Source organism: Cryptotermes secundus, unplaced genomic scaffold (genome assembly GCF_002891405.2).
Source record: "Cryptotermes secundus unplaced genomic scaffold, Csec_1.0 scaffold708, whole genome shotgun sequence".
In the NCBI taxonomy this organism is placed as follows: Eukaryota; Metazoa; Arthropoda; class Insecta; order Blattodea; family Kalotermitidae; genus Cryptotermes; species Cryptotermes secundus.
This window is the reverse complement of record NW_019726238.1, coordinates 948,981-975,133: the sequence shown is the minus strand read 5'-3', so window position 1 is coordinate 975,133 and position 26,153 is coordinate 948,981. Positions and strand designations below refer to the sequence as shown.

The following is a 26,153-nucleotide window of genomic DNA, read 5'->3' as shown; positions in this document are numbered from 1 at the left end:
TTATGACCCCCCCCACAAGAACATTCGAGAATTCTTTAGTACTACATATTTTCGAGTAAAATGCCACTAAAATTAATTACATTTTCAGTGATGCCAATTTTAATGAGTTGGTTATTTTTATAAATAAATTAGCACGTGATGTTGTTATCATCTACACTATATTATCAAACTTCTATATTAAATTGTATTACTTTCTGTGTATTTCATAATGTTTCGTACTCTGTAAGTACTTCATTAACCATCAGCCTGCATCACACAGACTCAATTAAGCTACTACCAGCGTATCCACCGTCGTTATTGCCAGAACGAACTTCATAATATTTCATTACTGCTTGAAATGAAGCTCAGATCGTAACGGTACTAGGTCAATAGAGAGTCCTTCAGCATATCTGTGATCTACAGTATACAGTACAGTCTAAGCCAAATTAATCATAGCGAGTTGGACGAAACCGCATGAAAGCTTACTAACTGATGTGATCCAGACACATGCAATGAAGGGGAACAAGTGCATATCACAAGAATCGAAGCAGAGACTCAGGAATTATGTCAGAATGGGTGCGAATATCGACTTGTTTGAAAAGTGTAAATTATCACATGATATTACGACGGTTGTTCTGAATAAATTAATTAGTCCCCATAACAGTTGCATGCGTGTTGGAGTGGAATGCCATCCCTGGCATTATTGTTGCTTCAACTTGTTCGTGAAACTGCGCATACATCAGGGCATACTTCTCTGTAACCTTTACCGATGAACAATTTTAATATTAGACACAGAATTCCGAATTTATTAAGAGAGATATACTGTTCTCCTGGAAGCCCAATTATTACATGCAGACCACGAAATAGCCGACAAGAGTTGGAGTGAACTATTTCAAGGAATCTTTGGGCCCAGTAGATGTGTCAGCCTCACTTACCGTTCTCATATTATAGAGGAATTCTTTATATTATGTGCATAATAATTCGATTGTTATTCAGTGTTGCAGCTAGAACTGCTTCAAGGAAAGTAAACACTACAACAGTCAATAAGTTCGTGGAATGGCCACAAGAGACGCCGTACAGGAATTTCCTGCCAACATGTTTCAGCAATGTTTTCGGCAACTATATCAATGTTGGCAGGCTTGCATAGCGGCCAACGGCAACTATTTTGAGGGCTAATGTGGATCTGTGTAAATGTATGTGAATACCTTGTAATATGATGCGATAAAAACCACAGTCCACTAACTTAATGACTACCAAGCGGCCTCCGTAGTCTAGGGGTAACGTTCCCACCTCGTGACTCAAGGTACTCGGGTTCAAACCCGGCGGAGGTTGTGGAATTTTTAAGGGCGGAAAAATTCAGGTAACAAGTCCTCCGGGAGGGACTTTAAGCCATGGGTCCCGTGTCGTAACTTTACGGCACGTAAAAGAACCTCATGTCCCAAGGGGACCACTGAGCTAAATTCAGGACATTTCCCGCCCAACAGTAGTCTTTAACGCCTCTGGTAGATGGGGGAAACATCGAAATACCGCTGAGCCAGTAGAGGCCGAACTCGCTGGCTGAGTCGGGACTGATGGCACGCACCAGTACCGGTAGGGAATAGAGGCTGCTAGAATAGTGTAACATGTTGCGCGACTGAGAACCCCCCTCCCCCCTCCTCTCCACGGTAACGTAGCGCTCCCCGCCACTCCCCTCCGCGGTGACGTCACGCGGTGACGTAACGCGCAACGCTAACGTAACCGTAATCAACGTCCTACTGTGACGTGGCACTCATTACGCCACAGGCAAGCACTGCAGCTATATAAGTGGATGCACAGTGCGTATCGATCAGTTCGAGTTCGAGTTCCAGTGTGGCTACCGCCGAAGACATTCCGAGTTATAAAGTAACAGCCAGCCGACTACAAGTTGAAACATAGCAGCCTGCGAGTGTGCGACAACTAAGAAGTCAGCGAGCGGAAGACTTATTGTGTGCTTTCCAGACATAGTGATTGCTGTAGTACAGTTGTACTCGGAGTGTGTATTTCAAGGAGACTTGTATAGCTTCCGCGTTATCAGTACGTGAAGACAAGTGAAGATTGTGTTAAGAGACTTTGTTGTAGGGTTTGTAAAGTGTGGAAACCCGTGATATTGTGATAATTAAGTGTAGCCGATAGTTGTAGATTGTTCAATAAACCAGTTAACGATCTCAACGGCCTATTCAGTAACGTAAACACGTTACAATATCATAGGGGGACGAAGAGTGGACCAACAGTTGGTCTAAGTGCATGGGGAAACCCACCCTCTCCAATACAATACAATAATGGCTACCACGTATTACAAGCCTATGCAGGAAGACTGTTAGAAGTGACCTTGCTTTTCTGGAGGAGGATACAGCCTTAGACTTACGGATGCTGAGTTTCATACAGTTCGCAGTGCACCAACACACCTTGACTTATTTCCTTTTTTCTGTTCAGGTCTATCGTGGTCTTAAATCCTGCACTTCCCTCGTGGAAAATGTTAGTTTTCATGTTCCTACTCGCAGTGTTAGGGTTTGTCCCTCTAATAAACACTGTCATTCTGCTCTGTGCGCCAGCGCTGCTCGACCTCTCTGCAATTGGAGCCCGTCTCTCTCGATCTATCTAAATTTTTTAATAATATTTATTAATCCTAATATGCTTTTGTTATGTAGTTCTTAATTATTACGTTCTTAGTGCTCCTCTTTGTGTTTGTTCACTCTTTCTTTATTAATGTGCTTTCTCTCTTTGGTGCTTGCCTGAAAATTGTCTATTCTGAACACCAGCAGCGTTGTGTCTGTAATTAGCTTTGCAACTGTTCACTTGAAATTGGCGTCTTTTGGCAGTTCAAGGACGTTTTTGACGAAATTTGCCGAAAACTATATGTCACTATATTTAATATAAGTAGGTGCAAAAGTTTAGTTATAGAACCAAAGCTTCCGTAGGATCTGGGGTAGTTAGAAACATGAAACCTTAAAGGAAAAATGTTTTCTTGATATTGGGATCGTGTTCTTAATATTTTAGCAAAATGGGCCCAAAACTATTTTATGGATACACGGCGAAACTGCAAATCTCTTGACTAATTTTCATTTCCAAATTCATATATTCGGTATTTTTGACAGCATTTCCTCTAACTTATTGAAACTCTGGAGCAGCGCATGTAATTATATCGTTCTGAGAGCAAGGCATTTTTTTTCCCGAAACTTCAGGTACACGTCTCAGTACAACCATAATTAGAGTTTCTGCTTCCTACAGAATCTGGTTCCACAAATGAAACAAAAGAGTGTGTTGCATCAAAGGCTGGAATCGTATTCAAATTAATACAGCTTCATTTTCATCCATCTGATGGATCCTAATTAGGGACGCATGAAGCGGAAAAAATGTCAGCATTCATTTATTATAGATGTGATTGACAAGTTACTAGCTCTTGCAGAATTCTGTACCACAAGGAAAGACAGAACAAATGGATGGTCAGTACCCAATACAAATTGAAAGAAATATATCATGGCTTCAACGAATGGCAGAACTGAACTAAGCCGACTATGATCAGACTGTGATATCGGCAGTTAAGTAGCCGTTGTGTGACTCATGGCCTGGGAAAAAGACAGGAAGATTCTGTTGCTACTGACCTACTGTGGCATAGGCAGATAAACTGGAGCACGTCTGTGTTTATATAGCGTGGCTTGTTGGCCACTGGTGCAGACCTCGTTTTTTCTTCGGAAAGCTACGCCTAAGTTTCCCGCTGACAAACCATGGGAAAGTTAATTTTTTAGAACGGCGCTAATACATCGAGTCTGGATTCTTGAAGCAATGAATAGCAGATTAATTTTGGGTAATGTTTCTTATAATTGAGTTCGGAGCCTGTTGTCATATTGACTGCTATAAAAAAACGCAAANTGAAAGTTAATTTTTTAGAACGGCGCTAATACATCGAGTCTGGATTCTTGAAGCAATGAATAGCAGATTAATTTTGGGTAATGTTTCTTATAATTGAGTTCAGAGCCTCTTGTCATATTGATTGCTATAAAAAAGCGCAAGAATTAAAACATACAAAACTGCAATTTTTCCTGCAGTTTCTTATAGCTGTGATACCTAGTATGTCACATCGTGACAAGATCAGATTAAGAGCGCTTGAGAACAAGGTGCAGAGAACAGGGTGCATAGAACAGGGAGCTGAGAACAGGGCGCAGAGAAAAGGGCGCAGAGAACAGGGCGCTGAGAACAGGGCGCTGAGAATAGGGTGCAGAGAACAGGGTGCATAGAACAGGGAGCTGAGAACAGGGCGCAGAGAACAGGGCGCTGAGAACAGGGCGCTGAGAATAGGGTGCAGAGAACAGGGTGCATAGAACAGGGAGCTGAGAACAGGGCGCAGAGAACAGGGCGCTGAGAACAGGGCGCTGAGAATAGGGTGCAGAGAACAGGGTGCATAGAACAGGGAGCTGAGAACAGGGCGCAGAGAACAGGGCGCAGGGAACAGGGCGCAGGGAACATATAGGATAGAACAGGGTGCAGAAAACAGGGCGCTGAGAATAGGGTGCAGAGAACAGGGTGCATAGAACAGGGAGCTGAGAACAGGGCGCTGAGAACAGGGTGCAGAGAACAGGGTGCAGAAAACAGGGCGCTGAGAATAGGGTGCAGAAATGACAGGAGACTGGAGAGAACTGCATAAAGAGAAATTAAACAGATTTTGCTTCTCGCTAAATATTGTTAGAACGATTACACCAAGGAGGATGATGTGTGCAGGGCATGTAGCACGAATGGAAGAGAAGAGCATACGAAGTATTGGTGGCAAACCCTGAAGAAAATAAAACCACTAGACCGGAATATTAAAGTGTGTATTAATGAAATGACATGTGGGGCTATGGGCCGGATACAGGGGGCTCAGGATAGGGACCAATGGTAAGTTCTTGTGAACACAGTAATGACATTTCTGGGTCCATTAAACAGTTTCCATATCTTGAGACGCTGCTTCAGAACGATTCAGCATCAGATTGTTAAGTAGTAATTTGTTACTTTTATTATTATGATTAGGTAGCACTACTAGAACTACCAGCAGAATTCAGTAGTAGTATTAGTAGTAATAGCAATAGTAGAATTAGAATTGCTACCGTTCAGTCCAGAACCTTTTGTCTTCTCGTCTGCTGTCCAAAAAAATAAAAATTAGAATATACAAAATTATAATTTTGCCTTTGGTTCTATATGGGTGTGAAACTTGGTCTCTGACTTTAAGGGAGGAACATAGACTGAGGTTGGTGAGGAGAATATTTGGACCAAAGAGGCATGAAGTGACAGGAGGTTGGAGAAAACTGCAAAATGAGGAGCTTCATAACTTGTACTCTTCTCCAAGTATAATTAGAATGATCAAGTCAAGGAAGATGAGGTGGGCAGGGAATGTAGCACGAATAAGGGAGAAGAGGAATGCGTATAGGATTTTAGTGGGAAAGCCAGAAGGAAAGAGTCCACTGGAAAGACCGAGGCGTAGTTTGGTGGACAATAATAAAATTGTTCTTAGACAGGATGGGATGGTATTGATTGGATTGATCTGGCTCTGGATAGGGACCAGTGGAGAGCTCTTGTGAACACGGTAATGAACCTCCGGGTTCCATAAAATGCTGAGAACTTCTTGAGTAGCTGCAGAATTGGCGGCTTCTCAAGAAGGGCTCAGCTCCATGAGTAACTAACTCCGTATCGTATTCCGTATTGGGGAGGTGGGTTTCCCCATGCACTTAGACCGGTTATTGGTCCATTGTGCGTCCCCCTTTTTAATTTCTACTGTCTCCATACCCTACCGGTACTAGTGCTTACAATCAAACCCTTTCTGCCAGCGAGGTTCCAACCTCCTCTGGCAGTGGTATCTAATAGTTAGTCCCTTTCTGTCAGAGGGGTCCCCCCTCCTCTGGCAGTGGTACCTAATACTTCCCCCATCTACGGGAGGAATTGGAAATTACTAGGGCGGGAAATTTTTTGCCTGATTTAGCTCAGAGGTCTCCTAGAGACATGAGGTTCTTTTACGTGCCGTAAATCTACGACACGGGACCCACGGCTTAAAGTCCCTCCCGGAGGACTTGTTCCCTGAATTTTTCTGCCCTTTAAAAATTCCACGACCTCCGCCGGATTTGAACCCGCGTACCTTGACTCATGAGGTGGGAACGTTACCCCTAGGCTACGGAAGCCTCTTCCATGAGTAAGTAAGTAAGAAACAAATTTACGTGACTGTCATATATATATATATATATATATATATAACTTTTTACTGACGGTTTTCATTCAGTCACCCCGCAGTCAGTTCACTATTCCATGAATGTGGATACATTGAATCATGGCTTCCCCAACAAATGCAAAATATGCTTTGAGATGAGTTGATGTATCTCCAGTCCTAATTTGCAACTAAATATTCTGCTCCGTCATTAGTGCCCAAACAATAGGCGGCAATGCCAATTATAGAACGCCCACGAAGTTTTCCAGTTATATTGCGCATGCGTCCGTAAATGACGTATTTCATTCACAGAGTGCGTACTTTGTACAAAACTAGTCGGTATCTGAATTCCCTGCATTGCATATGTGAATATCAGTTTTCTGCCTTGAAGATAGGAGCAGTAGGTGTTTTCGAAACTTTCGTTCCTATCTGAAGGACAATATCAATACACTTTCCAGAATATGGTGATCTTAATACCAAGTTTGTTGGTATGGTAGCCAGGTTATATAGCAAATTCCTAATTAGCATTACTAATTAAGGGAAACAAATATTGTTTGTTCATTTCATTTTATTTACTTTTGTGTCATTTACCTTTATTCTCTAATAATTTAGTTTACCTTCGATTTATATTTTGTTTTTGTATTTATTTATTTGTGTAACATTTGAATGCACTTTCCAACATACATGACGAAGGAATGACGTGTATTTATATTTATTCTGCTGTGTTCTGCTTCGGGTGTCCTGATGTTTTGGCATCCGTTTTCTGTCCTCAGGGCTGCGTCTGTACAAATAAAACAATTGGTGGGGTGTACATCTGTGACGTATGCCTGAAATAATAATTTGATAAAGACGCAAAAGATAAATGTACAGACTAAGTAGCCAACATGGCAATGAAGATGCACCAAAATCTGTTACAGAGTCAGGTCTCACGGTTAATAGATCACCTAAAAAGTAAGAGTAAATAAGAGTACACTGTTCGTTTTACGAGTAAAAGAAGTTATATTGTTCTTATTGTGTCAAAATATTAATAATATTAGTAACAGTAATGATTAGGATATTAATTAAAATACTCGTAATAAAAATTCAATTGAAATTAATGCTTTATTATTTAAATGCTGAGTCAACAAGCACAAGGCCAATTACAGACACAGCATAATAATAATAATAATAATAATAATAACAATAATAACAATACGTGTTTATTTACGTGCAAACCTAACAGCACAGTGGCCAATTACAAATTTGGCAAGAGTAGACAGAAATACATAAAAATAATTAAAGAGCAAAATACAAAGTATAACAGTCTGTATAATAGCAATAAATTACGTAATAATACTTCCAAGAAAAATTGAAGTTAGCTTTAAGAGGCGAGAAAAGTAAAATAAGTACATTTCCAATAGTTATGCCATTTGTTGCGAGAAAATGACAGTACATATACATACACGCATAGAAGTTAATAATAATAATAATAATAATAATAACAATAACAATAACAATGACGAAACTTAGAATAATACCAGTTTTTATTTGACATGAAATTTTGTAATGAAGTAGCATATATACTAAATTTTCATTCGGTTGAAAATTGTAGTATATTTCATTTTTGTCCTTGATTTAACACAGACACAAAAAATAGAATATTGTGACGTTCTTTCAAAATTCTTACGATTGTTTACTTTTCGATAACTATCGACTTAGAATCGATAAATATCACATCGTAGCGTTCCTTAACCACATAAAATCAAGGAAAACGATATGATCGGGAAAGGAAACATCTAACCATGACAAGGGTTTATGTATTGACTGAAGTTGTGAAACCCATGGTTAAATCCAAACCGGCCAAAATCCACAGACATTCAGCTGGGCCCGCTAACATGAAATAAAATTTAGTCTAGTGATTTCAATGCCGTGTTCCCAGAACACGACAAGCAGCCAGCAAGAAAGAACTTATATACACTAGATACTTACGAGATTAATTTCGCTTCAAAATTCTTTTGGCAGTTGCCACAGACTGTATGCTTCAGAAGGTCGAGTGCGTGTCATGGCTGAGTTGACGCCGGAAGTGTGAGGACAGGTCTGACAGCCTCCACTACCCCACTCGACGTCGACGGTAAGCCGCCTAACGACAGCGTTCTATAGACGTCACCTATCTAAATCTGGACGTAAATTTGTCTGGGGAACGCCTGACGTCTGGGGCACAGAAGGTTAATTCGCCATTCGGATAAGAGGATATTCATTCCGTAAAGAAAAGCAATTTGAAATTCAAAGAATATACCTCAGGACACGGCATCATTTTTCATATTCGCATTATCCACGTCGGAAGAGCTGTTTTATGTCACTGTGATACATGTTCGTAACTCCTCGTCGTATGTAGAATCTAATTTCGGAGCAGTTACCTGACCTCCAATCACCAGTCATCGGGAATATTATAAATTACGGTATTAAGAAAGAAATTAAAAGCATGGTAGTCTCTAATCGAAATTTTACCTCCTGTACCTTTGATTAGAATTACCCATACTAATTATTGAGAAGCCGGTCACGGTAACCGAGCGGTCTAAGGCATGTACTGTCTTCGCTCGCTTGGAAACCGGGATCGTGGGTTCGGATCTGTTTCCTGTTAGGTACGGACTGAATTCTTATATATTATTCTTATACACTGCCGGTCACGGTAGCTGAGCGGTCTAAGGCATATACTGTCTCCGCTCACTTGGAAACCGGGATCGTGGGTTCGGATCTGTTTCCTGTTAGGTACGGACTGAATTCTTATATATTATTCTTATACACTGCCGGTCACGGTAGCCGAGCGGTCTAAGGCATGTACTGTCTTCGCTCGCTTGGAAACCGGGATCGTGGGTTCGAATCCCACTCAGGGTATGGATGTTTAGTTTGTGTGTGTGTAGGGGTAGAGGCCTTGCGACGAGCTGATCACCCACCCAAGGAGTCCTACCGAATGTGTAAGATCTAGAAAAATAGAAGTGAACGGAGAAGTTCGTGGAGGTAGGCCTAGGCCCACTGGAGCTGTAGTGCCAAGGAGAAAAAAATATTGAGAAGGTACTCCATACTGAGTTTAAAGGAACTCAACAAACTGAACATAGTTCCTACTACTGCGATTATCCTGTTAGCCTAATACTTCAAAGTTAATTCCGCCTGAATATCCTACTAACGCGACACTAACAAAAAAACAAAGCGTTATATTATTTACACCATGTGGTACGGAAGGGCGTGAATAGGACGTTACTTGAAGGGTTGAAGATATTTAACACTGAAAGGGCAACGGAATTTGGAGATACTAGATTCAGCCAGTGTCTGATCATGCAGTGTAATCTGGCCTTGAGATAATACTGGTAAATCTTAATAGCACGCGTCCTGTTATGTGTTATGAACAATGTATATAAAGGTATATACACAACAATATTCTGTGTTAAAAAAAAGAGAGAAGACACTGCTGTATCAACATTTGTTTTTAATAAATAATAATAAATAAATGTATTTAAATAATTTCAAAAGAAAATAAGGATCCTTATTTGAAGAATTAGATGAAAATTAATTGCAATTAAAAACCTGAAACTGGAGCATTGTGCTCCTGATGATGACCCGGTGTAAAGGTCGAAACATATTATGTGTGTAAAAACAAAATAAAATCAAATGTTGATAAAGTAGCGTCTTCTTTGTTTTTTAAATACAATACTATTGTTATGTAGACACATACCTTATATACTTTTATATATCTTGTTAATACTGCTAAATGTTGGACATTGCCAATTGTCTTGAGTTTTTTTCATACATGTAGGCATGTACCATGTCACAGGAATTGTCTCTACCTGTGTCATCAGTGATTTGTTGTCACTATATTGGAAAATTTGGCATTATGATTTTGGTAGAGTATTGAGAACATCATGCGTTGAGTGCAACTCTCACCACCAACATTAAAATTAAAAAGAAAATTAATCACAAACCAATTTCAAACATAAAAGTAATAACAGATCTGTCACTGAAATTACAACCAATCACTTGAAAACGAAACACGCTCCATAGACGTTATACAGGCAATGTGTGACCTGAAATTACTTAGAAGGGTGAAACATTGTCGGAACCCTTTACAGAAGTATTGTATCTGGGATTAATTACAGTTTATTTCACAAAATATGTATAAATATACTTTCACAGCGAGTGAAAAAATACATACATGTATGAATATCATCGCCTGACTCGTAACCCATTGGCTGAACCTCAATTTGCATGAAACTTGCAGAAAATTGGAACACCGAATCAAACTTCAATTGAACTTTTGAACTTATGCTTATAAATTGTCATAAATAAAAATATTATACATTCGTCAAAATGAAAGGTCCTCTCCCGAGCATGTGAAAACATTTCGCATTACAAGCTACATCTCATGATGGCGGTATTATTGAAATAATAAACGTTAGAGAGAGGATAACTTTATGATAATTAATCCCTTATGAATAGTACGTACTAGAAGTTTCGTTACCTCAAAAATAAATTCCAGCAGTTGGCTCCTGTCCAAAACCAACTGTATGCAACCCTCATCGCCTTCCCTTCTCGGCGTTTCTCTGACAAGTGTTCTTTTTCCCACAAAGTTTCATGGCTTTTTAAAACGTGAATAAGCTCTCCCAACTCGTGGCATGCTCCTTGCGATTTCTCTATGAAATTATCCGCACAATATTGTGAACATATTCAAATTAATGAAGTTTCTAGCTGGATATATTCTCCATTTCCTTTTTAACCCTTCTCATAAATGTATAAATATTTATAGTAAAGCAACCCTTTAAACGTAATCCTGATGTTTATTGGTTTCAGTTCCCCCCCACCCCAGTAATTCGATGACTTTTCGCGCAGAATAAGGTCCCCGTTATAATTTGAGAGTGAAGACGTTTCGGTCCTCAAGAATCGCGTTGTTGTCATGTTTAGGTTATACAAGTTTAGAGCACTGAAATAAAATGAGATCTAGTTCCTCAGCTACCGTGCTGCGCTGATGTCACGTGATCGAATCCTAGTTTTTCTTTTTCTGTGGCGTCTAGGCAACTCTGTCAGCTTCCAGACTGTGTCGTGTCGAATGGTCAGATGCATGATACGTGATGACTTGGGAAATGTTTGTAAGCAAGATGTTGGTACCTTATCGAAGCAGTATCCAGTGTTTTTTTTTTCTGGAGGGACTGATGTAAATCTCAAAAGATTCTCAGAATAACCGGTGACACGCCAGAGATTAGAACCGAGTACCTTCTGAATACGAGTCCAAAGTGTTATTATTATTAACTTAATGCCATTATATAGACTGTCTTATTTGTATTTTGTTTTTTAGTTTTTATGTATTTCTATGTACTCGTGCCAACTTTGTTATTGGCCTCTGTGCTGTTAAGTTTGCATTTAAATAAACACGAATTGAATTGAATTATTATTTTTTTTGTTTGTTTACTTGTCTGCATTAATGCGTTTTTCCTCGAGTGCTTGCCTGTAATTTGTCTTTGACTTTATGTTGTGATTGTCCATAATGTAATTACTTTTATCTAAACTGTGCTGTGTCTGTAATTGACCTTGCGGCTGTTGACTCGTCACATAAATAATAAAGAATTGAATTGAATTATAATTATCATCATCATAATCATTAAATTAGAATATGTTTCGGCCCCAGCTGACCAAGCTCAGGTGTCTTCCTTTGTTAAAATTATGTACTGTATTGAATGTCATTCACTTCACATGTAGCTGTAGTATTTCAGGATTTTAAATGTTGTAATCACAATCTGGCTAACATTAGTTAGATTATCATACGCTGTAATTTACTTTATATTAAAATTCTTTAAAAATTATTTATTTGTTTTTTGTAAAATTCTCTTTTATTTATTTATTTATTTATTCTTGATTTTTTTTGTAAAATTCTATATTATTTATTTAGTTATTCTCAGTTTTTTAATTCCATTTTATAAAAAAATAAGAAAGAAATACATTTTAATGAATTTTAATATAAACATAGGTAGACTGTGATTACAACATTTAAAATCATGAAATGTTTCATTTACATATGAAGTGAATTCAATACAGCATAATACTTTCAGCAAATTAAAGTACATGATGATGGCCGGTTGAGGCCGTAACATGTTGTAAGAAGGAAAATGAAATGTAAATAATGAAAATAGTTGCAGTGTTGATGGAACTGTTATTGTATGTAAAATTTAGAGTAATGCAACAGTTTGCTTAAATAAAATATTATTAAATTATATTTCTCACCCTTAACAAGACTAATGTCTCAGGATTTAGATTTTAGTCAGAGTGTCACATCTGCAAACAGTATCTGCAGATTTCTGGACTTTTCTAATGATGACACTGTCTTCCTTGAGGTATCCCTCTTATTCATTCCTGATTGATTCTTGGTTCCTGTTAATTTTGTTATCGTGTTATCTGCACTGTTTTACTTCTAGTACGGGATTTTTAGTTTAGTCGGAATTCTGGGTCTTGAACTTTGCCCATCCTGTGGTGTTCTAAAAACGAGAGGACAGAATGTTTCGGCAGGATCTGCTTCCTTCTTCATGTGAGAGAGGAGACACCTAGCCTGTAACGTCAGTCACCGGATAACCTGTGTCTCCCCTCTCACCTGAGGACGGAAACAGATCAAGTTTCCTAAACTTTGTATTCTATAGTTTCTAGAATACCGGGCGATTGACAAAGAGCAAAAACCAAGTAATTCCGAATCTTGAAAACACCACCGTCAGAACTCTTTAGAATCTACTTTTAGTTTAGTGTTTTCTCAAGGTTTAGTTTTGTATACTTTCAGGCACTCATATAAAGGAAATGAATTATTGTCATCATAATCATCATTCTTTGGAAAGACATGTTGCTTAAATAGAAATGTTTGCATTATGATAATAGGGGCAGTGTGGACTTTGAATCAGTATCATCATACGATTTCTGATCAGTTTTAAGACCTCAGGAGGCTGACACTGAAGTAGACACTCTTCAGAAAGAACACCTGACTTCTGTAGAGTTTAACCTCATTCTCCAGTTGATTTCCCCCCTTCCGTCCTTATTACGTTCAGATATTGCGAAGGCATCGCAAAATTCATTCAAAACGAAGAGTGTACATCGCAGTATTGTTACTGAATAAGAGAATGCTCCCGCAATGCTCCAGATATTTCAAAAAGTTTTCCAAAACCTCTGTGAATTTGCTTATTTCAATTATCCCCACATTTTTTTTTTCAAAAGAAGTTAATGACCAATACTAAACTTGACCATTGTGTCATTGGTCAGTCAGTCAATCTCGGTGTTAAGCCCAGTCTGGGGCTCATGACCAGATATTTATTACTGTTTGACGGTTACGGTCTTGTTATTGTGGGGCGTCCTCTCTGACGAGATGACGAGTCAGTCCTTCATTAGGGTCATTGTCCGCAGTAGTAAGTCATTTGTCATAACGTAAAAGATATTCACAGTTTACATGTTAAACATGTTAAAAAGTGCATATACAACATATAAAGGGCCTCTGTTATTCTAGGCTCAGTACAGCAGATTTCTCCCTATTGCTAGTAGCTTCCGCTACAACGGCAGCCAAGTCACTTGAACGGTCGTATGCGTTGACCGCCACCAATTTTAAGCCTCTTATACTTTCTATATCGGGCTTCGCCTTGCCCAATATTACGAACATTTTCGTTTCATGATTTTGTATGGCTTCTGTTTGTTGCCTGTATAATTTTCACTGACTACGTCCTCTTATAGGACCTCCTCACGCTTTAGTCAGTCGATACGTCATACTGAAATTATTCTGTGAATATACAGAACTAAAATTTTGCCTGTGGTTCTGCATGGATGTGAAAATTGGTCTCTGACATTAAGGGAGTAACATAGTCTGAAGGTGTTTGAGAACAGGTTGTTGAGAATATTTGAACCGAAGAGGGATGAAGTGGCAGGATGTTGGAGAAAACTGCATAATGAGGAGCTTCATAACTTGTACTTTTCTCCAAGGATAATTAGAATGATCAAGTCAAGGAAAATCAGGTAAAGAGGGCATGTAGAACGAATGGGGAAAAGAGGAATGCATATAGGATATTGGTGGGAAAGCCAGAAGGCAAGAGACCACTGGGAAGACCAAGGCGTAGGTGGGTGGACAATATTAAAATGGATCTTAGAGAGATAGGATGGGATGATATGGATTAGATTGATCTGGCTCAGGATAGGGACCAGTGGAGGGAGGGCTCTTGTGGAAACGGTAATGAACCTTCAGGTTCCATAAAATGCTGGTACGTTCTTGTGTAGCTGCAGAATTGGTGGCTCCTCCAGAAGGGCTCAGCTCCATAAGTAAGTAAGTAAGTAAGTAAGTAAGTAAACAACCTTGGAAGTAGGAGAAGGTGCGTTCTGTTTCATCCAGAAATGTAGATCACCTTTAGGTTCATGAAGATTCTGTCTGTGTAAATAGCACATTTGTGCTTTAATCAATCGATATGTTATATTGAAATTATTTTCTTATAATTAAGTAAAAATTGACTAATATGAGGTTGACATCTTACAGTTAATAACGCTCAGGCATTTGTTTCCTCGCCACTCCATCCCACAGGAGCCCAGAAGACAATGGTCTGCATTAAGGACTTCTCGTTTAGTTGCATGTACGTCGCGGAATCACCTAATGGACGCCACGTCATGTTGGTCTTTTAATTTCAACAGGAGACAAAGGACTTTGTGTTCTGCAATCAGAAGTGAGTGGCATCTCGCAAACAATGGAACACGTGTACAGACTTTATATTTATCCTGTGGTTATGTAAGAATATTGTAACAGCTGCTCTTGATGTATGAAAACAAACGATTCCAGGCAGGCTTTTTGACGTCGGTTTCCGTACCGGGTGATTTCACCTGCCATCCCTGCTTCACAAAATGTTACTAGAGATTTTTTTTTTCACTGGGATGTATAGGTTCTTCTGTTCATAGTCATCGTTTCATTAGCGCCACCGCTAATTGGGGTGGGAGACAGGTTTGATAATGCAGCGCATTGTCATATCCACACTTCTCTTAAGTCGGGAGCTTCATCTCTCGCCATACACTTTGCTCGTTCCTGAGTAAAGAAGCTAAGTCCGCTGATAGATGTGAGGAAGGTCAAGGCCATACATATTTTGAAGGCCTACATCAGTAATAGGGTGCACGCTGTGTCGTAGTTAGTTAATTAGTTAGTTAGTTAGTTATTTNGAAGGCCTACATCAGTAATAGGGTGCACGCTGTGTCGTAGTTAGTTGAAGAACTATGATACAAGCCGGGTCGCGGGTTTGATTCCCGATGANTCCATTGTGCTTCCCTCTATGATATTCTACCAGTCTCTATACCCTACCGATATTGGTGCGTATCATCAGTCGCGACCGAGCCAGCGAGTTCGGCCTCTACTGGCTTAGCGGTATCNTTTTCAGTTGACCTAATCCTTCCAATCACACTATGGCCCTGGGGTCGGCTCAGCCCCTAACAGAAATTAATACCAGGAATCATCCTGGAGGCAAAGGGCGGCCGTTGTATAAGACCGACACCCTCACCACCATCCGTGAGCAGATTGTCTAGAAAATGTAGGAGCTTTGATGTCTCACAACCCTATGGACTTCCACGGCCTGTTACAGGGATAGCTTTACTTTTACCCTTTATATCAATAATGATTTGAAAGTGCTCAGAANAGTCCCTCCCGGAGGACTTGTTCCCTGAATTTTTCCGCCCTTAAAAATTCCACGACCTCCGCCGGTTTTGAACCCGCGTACCTTGACTCACGAGGTGGGAACGTTACCCCTAGCCTACGGAGGCCGCTTGTGTCGTAGTTAGTTCAGGAACTATGCTACAAACCGGAAGGTCGCGGGTTTGATTCCCGACGAGGTCATTGGATTTTTAAATTTACCTAATCCTTCCAACCANAGTACCAATGAGATCTAAGGATAATCGGCCACGGTAGGCATTCTAGTCGGTTACCTCACCACTAAGGAACAGTAATGGTGGCCAGTTGGTGCAACGAATTAGACCTTCCTGACTGAGATCTGCTTGCCGTCTCAAAAGTCCAGTTCCATATCTTTCGGTTCACATGTTCAGTAATNTCACAACCCTATGGACTTCCACGGCCTGTTACAGGGATACCTTTACCCATCAGTAATGGGTACCAATGAGATGTAAGGATAGTCGGCCACGGTAGGCATTCTAGTCGGTTACCTCACCACTGAGGGACAGTAATTGTGGTCAGTTGCGGCAACGAATTAGACCTTCCTGACTGAGATTTGCTTGCCGCCTCAAAAGTCCAGTTTCATGTCGTTCGGTTCACATGTTCAGTAAACCAAATTGCAGGCCTGTTATGTAGGAAGATTGATGTATTCAGGCAAGCTATTGGATACACCGGTTACACGCCAAAATATTGTGACATGTACATCACTACTAGGCAATGTACGCAGCACAAACTCGGTCCAACACTCAACAGTGGAACAAAGGGGTTATGCAACCCGCTTCTAGGCAACGGCTCGGTAAACACTTCCACACATAAGCAATTACGTCACCTAAACAGTGCTTAGTTACCACGTGACGTCTTTTCTGCACGTCCTCGCCGGAGGTTTATGGGGGACAACAAAGGTCGTTTGCGGGCAGTCGTAAGCTGGAGGAGCGAGTAACAGACCGACTGGATTTGAATTCCGAAGTTCCAAGAGATCACAGATAATATTTATCTTGATATATTGGGGAACTTCTCTTTTCGCATTTGGAATATATTGAGACGTATTCAGTAAGATTTAACATCGCCTAATTACAGCAGCACGTGTATGATGCACTGAATGAGATATATTCTGTGAACTGGATGGGTAGGGGAGACCTAATCATGTGACAACTGACGTCATCAGATTTTATGCCCCTGGGCTGTTGCTTTTCTTATAACGCTATATCAGAAATCGGTCATATGGGTGTACAGGGCAGGTGTCACGTTTAGACGGCCTCAAATAACGGATTAATGCAACTGTTGAGAGAGTAACTGGACGTTGCTGAGGCATGACTCGGGTGGGATCAGTTACTGGCTAATATATGTAGTGTTACTAGAGAACTCAACTGGAAATTTATAGAGAAGCTTCTCGACTTAACACTCATTCAACTGCTTTATTTTCTAAAGTGTATACCGGTTGCGAAAATATAGTTTTACACAACCACGGACTGCGGTAGGTAAAAATCATAATGAAACTAAAAATATGTGACATTTAAAGACGAAGATGATCTTAGTATTTTCGTTGTTGTCAATGAATAGGACACCCAAACGCTGGTTTTCGTCTGTTGTTGGCTTGGAGAGAAAAAGAGAAGGGATTCTACACGACTGATGTCTTGGAGCGAGAGTTTGGGTCTTCAGTCTTCTGCTTAGAGGATTAAATTAAATTTATTTCACACGAATTATTTTCTAACGATTGGAAAATATCTGGAACTTAAGGAATAATAATATGGAGAGACGAAAACTGCAAATGCATCAGCCTCACGAACACAGATATCTGTTGGCGAAAGCCATATAACTAAGACTTTTATTGAAAGAGAGGTAGAGTAAATGAAAGTGTTCTTTAACCGTTCTGTCCCTGAGCATGGAACAGAGGGTCGTCGTCTGCTACTGGAAATATTCTAATAGTTTTGGCGTCTAGTGAAAACGTAGTACATAGACTGAGGGTGTTTGAGAACAGGGTGTTGAGGAGAATATTTGGACCGAAAAGAGATAAAGTGACAGGAGGTTGGAGAAAACTGCATAATGAGGAGGTTCGTAATTTGTACTCTTCTCCAAATAAATTTAGAATGATCAAGTTAAAGAAGATGAGGTGTACAGGGCATGTAGAACGAATTGGGAAAAGAGGAATGCATATAGGATAATGGTGGGAAAGCCAGAAGAGAAGAGACTACTGAGAAGACCAAGGCGTAGAAGGGTGAACAATATTAAAATGGATATTACAGAGATAGGATGATATGATATGGATTAGATTGATCTGGCTCAGGATACAGACCAATCTTGTGAACACGGTAATGAACCTTCGGGTTCCATAAAATGCTGGGGAATTCTTGAGTAGCTGCAGATTTGGCTTCTCCTCAAGAAGGGCTCATTTCCATGAGTAAGTAAGTAAGTAAATATGAATATTTGTGCCAGCTTTGAACAATCGTTGTGGAAATTTCAGTTCCCTTCTTGTAACTTGTAAAAATGTCATGGAGCACGTGCCACTGAATTATCTGAAGTGTAAGGATTTGCAACAAATGAAATTGGGCTCCTTTGCCTTATAGTATACATTCATTAATTCAAATTATCTGTTGCTCCCTTTGAAACATAAGATATCTGTGATACGCTTCGTTTCACTTAGTGTCGTAACCTTATAGTGAGTCTGTAGGCCTTCTTGTACTGGCGATCAGCCCGTCTCAAAATCGCTACCTACACAGGACAACACAAACACAGAATAAAAGGAGATAGACATCCATGCCTCGAGTGAGGTTCGAATCCAACACCACAGTGTGTGATCTAATGAAAACATCTACGTATAAATGACTACATATACAATATCCTTTCCCATTAGCCACAATAAAATGGAGTAAACGCCTCTTACCAACATCTTGAAGCATATAATCTGATTCTTACCCCAGCAAAAACATATTCATCGTGGTTTTGTATGATTTTCTCGTGCATGGGGTTAAATTTATTGCCAACGGAAGTTGCCGTCACATCCGCTCCGCAAAGACGAACAGTTTATTTCCTGTTTCAATCTCCGGAAAATTGCTTAGTCGACTTGAGGGAGACGGATTGGGGGCCAAATTACATTTATCCACCTCAGTGCGATTCAGTTGATGCAGTCTCCGTTGCATCTCGAATGAGACGCTGCAGGATGGGGCACGAGGCCTTTGTGAGGCGTGACTTCGAAATGAGGCATTTCTCAGAATCGTTTTCACAGACGGCAGTAGCGTCCACATATTTCTGGAAACTTTGAGCGGCCTTCGCTGGGGGACGTCACAAAAACGTTGGTTTATATGTATATTATGAGTTTATTTGCATATATATGTATATATTTATTTATTTTAAGCGCATGTCAGTAGTCCACTTTCGATGTTAATGAAAAATAAACTGGAAAGGAAGGTGAAGGAAGAAATCGTACCTTAATTTGAGGCAATGTCCCGGAAATTGACTCAAGAACCCGAGAAAAATCAAGAAGAAACAATGTCCAGATGGCCCACAAGAAAGGTCGAGGTTTGAAGCCAGGAAGCAGGAGCCCTATCCCCTCCACCGTGACATTCAGCTGTGCGTATGTTGACCCGGTCATGTGAGAAACAGCGGAGTTTATTGTTTCGTGATTAATGTGTACGTGTTATATGAGCTGTGGATTCCTGCTGCTATTTCAAACATTTGTGTTCCCTTGCAAATTATTGTCACTTGTAGGGGATTGTAACTATTAGAAGGTTTTGGATCGGATGATTGGATTTATTGACACCTTATGCAATCAACTCGTAACTACAAGTAACAGCGTTATCGGTTATCTACACAATTTGCCAATAACCAGGACACGCTAAATCTTCTCTATCTTCATTAGTCGTACCCTGGCAACGGATTTATAAGAGTCTCACTGTCACTGCAGACCACTGCAAGTCTTCTTTGCACAGCCTGATTACTTTATTGCCACTTATTCCTGATTATTCTGCCAACTGCCAACTCCAGAGACTCAATTCACTACCGCAACTGCCAACTCTGGAACTCAACTGACCCAAAAATTCAAAGTCATATTGCGACTGGCGGTCAGTCAGTAAGTCTTGGTGTAGAGCCCCATCTGGGGCTCATGACCAGATATTTATTACTGTTTGACAGTTACGGTCTTGTTTTTGTGTGCGCCCTCTCTGAGGAGAGGACGGGTCTTTTTTTGTATATGCTGTTGGCCCTTGCCAGAGCAGTCTTTCTCGGGTCCAAGTCCCTTGGGACTCACGACCATATTTTACTATCTCAGATTTGAGACTTTTCGTAGCCTCCTACGACTCTCAAGGTCACGGTGGAGGTATTGGACCCCTCCTACACACGGGCAACTCTCTCTATTCAAACGATTTTCCTTTTCTTGTTATAGCCCCGCGGCACGGACCACACAGAAAACATAGCTCTTCTGTTTTTGCATGAACAAGTATTCGTCTACACGGGAACGCATTTACTCAGTTGATTCATATTAACGGCTGTACGACATCTCTATTGTTGGTTGCCGCCATTACCTAGCAACGGCTGTTTCTCTGCCTCCACAGTTCTTGCACGGTGAAAATACGCGACAGTACTCGTATGAACAAGAAGGGCACTAATTATTTGCTTCCTTTTTGTATACAAAACGCACGGACATTAAGGGGCAAGGTTCACACAAGACAAGACATGAACACACCGCTCACTACGCAAATACACGACACTGAACCGTCTAATGGCAGCGTTCAGTTAATTATTATCACTTTCATTATCGATAATAATAGTCGTAGCTAACGGAATTATTACAAATTACATATCTTACATCAATTGTTGCTATGGTTACTTCCGTCACTAAAATTATTTGCGTTGTTTGTTCCTATTCTGATGCAAGTTGTTAACATATTTTATATGCTTCCTGTAGTTATTATTGGTTGTCATGGCTACAGCATTTCAATAGTACAGCTAATGGCGTTAGTGGTGCTCCAATCTTAAACGTCTGACCGTCCGCTGTGTTGTTATTTCCAATTGTAAGAGATCAGTAGCTATGAATTTCGACTGGCTTCCAAGCACAAAACTTATGAAACTCCCTAATATTATCTCATTTCCTAAGTTCAAGCATTCGAAAGCACCGACTGATGGGAGAACACAATGGCCGGCTGATAGATGTGGGGACAGACGTGACAGACCCTGCTTTGCGTAACTTGTAGGAAACTGCGCGTTGCCGATAAGGAAGGGTTCTGCTGGAGCTAACAGCACCTCACCGTAAACATCCAGCAAGTTACGGAGTGATATGCAGCAACAGTAATAGAGACCAGCTGTGAAATCTGTGTTTGTAGATGGTCGCTGATAATGAAACTGAACGTAAAGAAATGGGTTGTGGGATGGATTCATCTGGCTGAAGGTATAGCTCTGTGGCGGCTTTTGTGAACACGGCGATGAACGTATTAAAAGTGCTATGTATTTTGAGTAACCGAGCGACAAGTAGCTCCTGTGGACCGTTTCTGCTCCATGGAGATTCTTTTCCGAAGTACATATCTAACTAATATTTTCCTTTTCATTGTTTTCCTTACTTGATGCCACTAATAATAATAATATTGCAGATATCAGTGACCAGACGGTCAGATTAATGTTACATGTTCTCTCACACCACGCTCTTGTGCATGGAACAATTTGTGCGGCTACGTCACCGTCTGGCTCCGTCCATCGCATGCGGAAACTTTCATCAGGTTCAGAATCTAACAGTATGTTCGAAAATATTACTTTTATATTTCTTTATTGAAAGCCGTCACAACACAAAATTAATAATATATGTTTGTAGTTTAAAGTAGTACTTCGCTACATGTTTCGGTTTTCAAGAAGCCATCATCAGGTAAATACACATAAAAACTTCTTTAGCTACTGAATTGCGAGCTAATTACATGATGTAGTATCAGATATCTCAAATAAAAGTAAAGGTATCCCTGTAACAGACTGTGGAGACCCATAGGGTTGTGAGATGTTGAGGCCCCCACATTTTCCAGACAATCGGCTCATAGATGGCGGTAAGGTTGTCAGCCTTACGCGCCGGCCGCGCTTTACTCCCCAAGAATATTCCTGGTACTCATTTCTGTTAGAGGCTGAGTCGACCCCAGGGCCATAGTGCGCTGGAAGGATTAGGTAAATTTAAACAAATCCAATGACCTCATCGGGACTTGAACCCGTGACCTTCCATCTTGTAGCATAGTGCCTCAACCAACTACGCTGCCGCGTACCCCAGATTTTTCAAATAGTATACAATAATATAAAATTACAATGAAAGTGAAAGTCTTAAAATGAAATTAATCACATAATTAAAGTACAGTACAGTAATTATATTTCATAGTACGTAGATGCAATCGTAATAGCATATGGTGGTGCTTATGCGGACACAGACGGTTGTTATGGTGCTCGGATATCCGTTGCAGTATTGTACGTCATTATTTTGATTTTTATTTCTATTTGAAGGGCGTCTCTATTTATGTGTATAAGTCCGATTTGGTGAGGAGATGGATTACAAAAAAATATTACATTTAACTAAAAAGAAAAACGTAACATTATGAAGACGAGAACTGTTGACATTACAAAGAGAGGACATTTTTTATATCCGGTTCCACGCCGCTTTGTGCGTATCTTACGAATTATTCTCACTCGCCCGTTACGGGAATCGTAGCAATTCGAAAATAAGCAAGATGAATTGCAACGCGCTATATTAACTCTGACATGCATTCCATTTGAACAGTGACAGGGAGAAATTCCATGACAGTGGGGGAGGAGGAGGGGGGATACTTGTTTGACACAAACTGCTGGAGAACCGGTCGATAATGTGGTCCATTAAAGAGGATTGATACTACCGTCCGATGAGATGAACCACTGAATGTGTGTCTCTGTGAATCGATGACGAGATGGTTTTATAAAACAGTCCTGCGAGATAGTCATGTGTCTTCATGCAGGCAAAATATTTCCATAAGACAGCACATGCAGGAAAGAAAGTCTGTCCGCATAGTTTCGTGATGTGTGCAGATAAAATGGTCAGATGAGACTGTTCAATAAGGCAACAAGTTTGAAAACACTGCGGACTCCTTCGTGTTATCATTTGGTTAACTTCATGGTGACTTTTAGTTCAAAATAAATCGTGTTTTGAATGTCAAACCAACTGTGCTACCGCTTGGCCCTCCTCCGTTCTAATGACAATATTTTATTTATCTTTTGGAGCTCAAGGACTATTGATCAACCTATAGAAACATACCTGTCAGTCGAAAGTTCAATTGGTAAACATGTACGTGTTTGTAAGGAGAAGAACAGAGTATCCGTGACTAACAATAGCGGGTTCTGGCCTGGATTATTGGAGTTATTTACACAGTTCGAGACTACAGGTAAACATAACACTATCGCTATTCTACACACTTTCATTTCACCGTTGCACACGCTCTAAGGTACTCAGTTTTCACTAGTCGTACCCTGGCAACGGATTTATCACACTGTCACTGTCACTTCAACTCACGTATGACGTCTTCTTGGCAGAGTCTGAGTCTCTTCTTGCCATTTCTGCAGCTGCCAGTTCCAAAGACTCGACTCAGTTCTCTCCTGGCTCCTGTTCTGTACTCCTGCAGCTTCTGAACTCGCAATTCCAATTCTCTACTCTAATCTCCCTAGCTGCAAATAGATTTTTGTTGTATAGCCTCGGGTCGGACACCACAGAAAACTTCACCTTCTCTGGTCAGTATCGTTGTGTTACCTAGCAACGCGTTGTAGCATAATACACAGGGAACACGGCTCCTATTTTTGTGTGTTTTCTGGAACGCTTATACTGAGTCGTTGCCTAGCAACTGGTCGATACATCACAATATACACACACAAGGACTTGCACGCGCGCAGTACTAACTACTAATAGAACACAGTATCGGAAAAATTTTAAAAGGAAATAAAGAAAGTCCTTTATTAAAATTAAATCACTTGCTTTTCAATAAAATACTCACTAGTTTTCCAGTGGCATAAAGTCCATACGAAACGTCATGAAGATTGATAAGTTTCTTAAAAATTCTGAGGAAACTAACGTGAACAGTGGCACACATTTTCTAACAAAGCAGTCTCTGTATGGATGGACTGACAGACGGATGGACAGAAGTAGACACTGACATGTGCGTATACATATAAATAGGTTCGTAGGTAAATAAGAAAGCTGGGTTAATTTGGAATTCTGTTGGTAACTTGATAGATATGATGGGATGGCATGGATTGGATAGATCTAGCTCAGGATATGGACCAGTGGAGGGTTCTTGTGAACACGGTAATGAACTTTCAGGTTCCATAAAATGCTGGGAAATTCTTGAGTAGCTGCAGATTTGGCTTCTCCTCAAGAAGGGCTCAGCTCCATAAGTAAGTAAGTTGGTAACGTGATGTACAAGCACATGCTACAAATCTCTGCGTTTTTCCCCTGCACGTCTTTTATATATTTCCCCGTTTTATTCCTCAGTGATTGATCAGTTTGCTTTAGACTGACATACCCCTATCTCATTCCCTAAAATCTTGAAACCATTGCCAACCTCGCATTTTTTTTCGTCTTTCTTCCAACTCAGAACGCTCCGTACAAACCGCAGATTGTCTCACGAGTTAATGTGATTCTGCAAATTATACTCGGCCGGTCTTCCCAGTTTGTGACAGGAAAACTGCAAATCATTGTTCCTGTTTGATTATTAATTCGTATTGACAGCATTTCCTTCCAATTCTGCTAATTTTGAAACCTGATCTGGATTTTAAGAGCATCGCAGACTTTCTTTATTCATGTAATTCTTATACATTATATATATTTAGGTTTACACGTGTATGTTACAGAAACATTTTCTTCCATTTAATAGTTGTTTCTTTCTTTCTTTACATTGAATCCACAAATATTGATGTTGTCACGTGTATCCTCTTAAAGCGACAGTAAATAACGGGTTCCGGATACTCCCATATTTTAGATAATTTCACACATCGTAACCACAATTCGTTATTACACTTTCACGACTGCTGTACCTATAACACGCAAACAATTATAACACTCTCAAGGTTAACACGTCAACTACTGAACTGTCTTGAACGACGTCTTCCTGACGAATCCTCTGAAACAGTCTTCACTGCTTCTTATATAGCCACGACACGGATCACATAGAAAGCACGGTCTCTGTTGCTCAAGAAAATTGTTTACTGCTCTTTGCCTAGCAATGGAATGCCCGTTTTCTATTGTTGTTCAAGAATTTTTCTTCGCGGGAACGTGTTTACCTAGCTGTTCCCTAACAACGGATATACATGTTACAATTTTTTTAAATTGTGTCCGCATAAAATGTTAAAGATACTTCGTCTTGTGTTATTAAGATGGACACAGCATTTTCTTCCGAAGCTTTGGTACATATGTACCAGAACGAATGACGTAGCATCCCGCAATACTTTAATCTTAATGCGAAAATATACGGTTTGTTTTATCACAAGAAATCTTCGTTTTGCTCCTTTAGGCGGAAGAGTCTCTGGATTCCTTGCCCACCTCATCCTGTGTCGTACTGCTTCAAGCTAATGATGAGGTATGGCTCGGGGTTCGAACGTATTGACTACGCTCTGAGATACGGAAAGTGATCTAGGGGCAGTTACGAGTATTGCCTTAAAGAGAGCCACTCACGAAGTCATAACATCGCATTTGCAGAACGAACGTCGGTTATAATGTGGCACCGTGTAGATATAGTGGTAACCGACGTTTCGGTGGCGGTCCGGGTTCTGGTCAAGTGAGATTTGTGGTGGACAGAGTGACGCTAGGGCAGGTTTTCTCCGACTACTTCGGTTTCCCCTGCCAATCTTCATTCCACCAATTGCTCCACAATCACCCTCACCTATCATCTGGGGCTGGTACAATAGGCCAGAAGTGGCCGCAGTTCAAGGGACTTAGTCCCACCCCACTAGCTATAAAAAATAACACGTAAGTAAGTAAGTAAGTGAGTAAGTGCTGGAGCCCTGGTTCTAGGACATATTTTTAAAATAAAAATAATAATACAATAATCTGAGTTGTAACGCCCTTAAACCCCATGAAAGTTCAGAGCCGTTTCGGAGGAACATGCTGACTCTATGTCTGAGAGTAAGCCAACCAAATAGCAATAATCAGGCCCCAGATTTCTATTGACTTCCTCTTCGACCCTGAAGAAGGTGAGTGCATGTCTCACCGAGAAGTCGGCAAACGGTGTGCAGCTACTTGTTGGATTTACCCTTTGACCCTGAGAAAGAGGGCAGTTTGTTGCTTCAAGAAGCCCTTGAACTTCTGCCAGATTGCAGATGACAGCTGCG

General features: G+C 40.4%; 1 protein-coding gene and 1 long non-coding RNA gene across 5 annotated transcripts in view; one reads left to right on the top strand and one right to left on the bottom strand.

The window, feature by feature from the left end:
* LOC111864098 (Down syndrome cell adhesion molecule-like protein Dscam2) overlaps window positions 1-26,153 on the top strand; it is a 368,724-nt gene that overhangs the window by 224,093 nt on the left and 118,478 nt on the right. The window contains exon 1 of one of the 4 annotated variants that reach the window (XM_033751327.1): window positions 23,142-23,218. The exons of the other annotated variants lie outside the window; for them this stretch is intronic. The gene's annotated coding sequence lies outside the window, so the exon portion shown is untranslated. Of the gene's footprint in view, window positions 1-23,141; window positions 23,219-26,153 lie in introns of those variants that run through there. 4 annotated transcript variants of the gene reach the window in all.
* Window positions 6,774-26,153, bottom strand: part of LOC117282277 — a 20,881-nt gene continuing 1,501 nt past the window's right edge. The window contains exons 2-3 of the long non-coding RNA XR_004512986.1: window positions 14,680-14,853; window positions 6,774-6,947 (exon numbers count right to left, since the gene is read on the bottom strand). This is a non-coding gene — a long non-coding RNA (uncharacterized LOC117282277). The remainder of the gene's footprint in view (window positions 6,948-14,679; window positions 14,854-26,153) is intronic.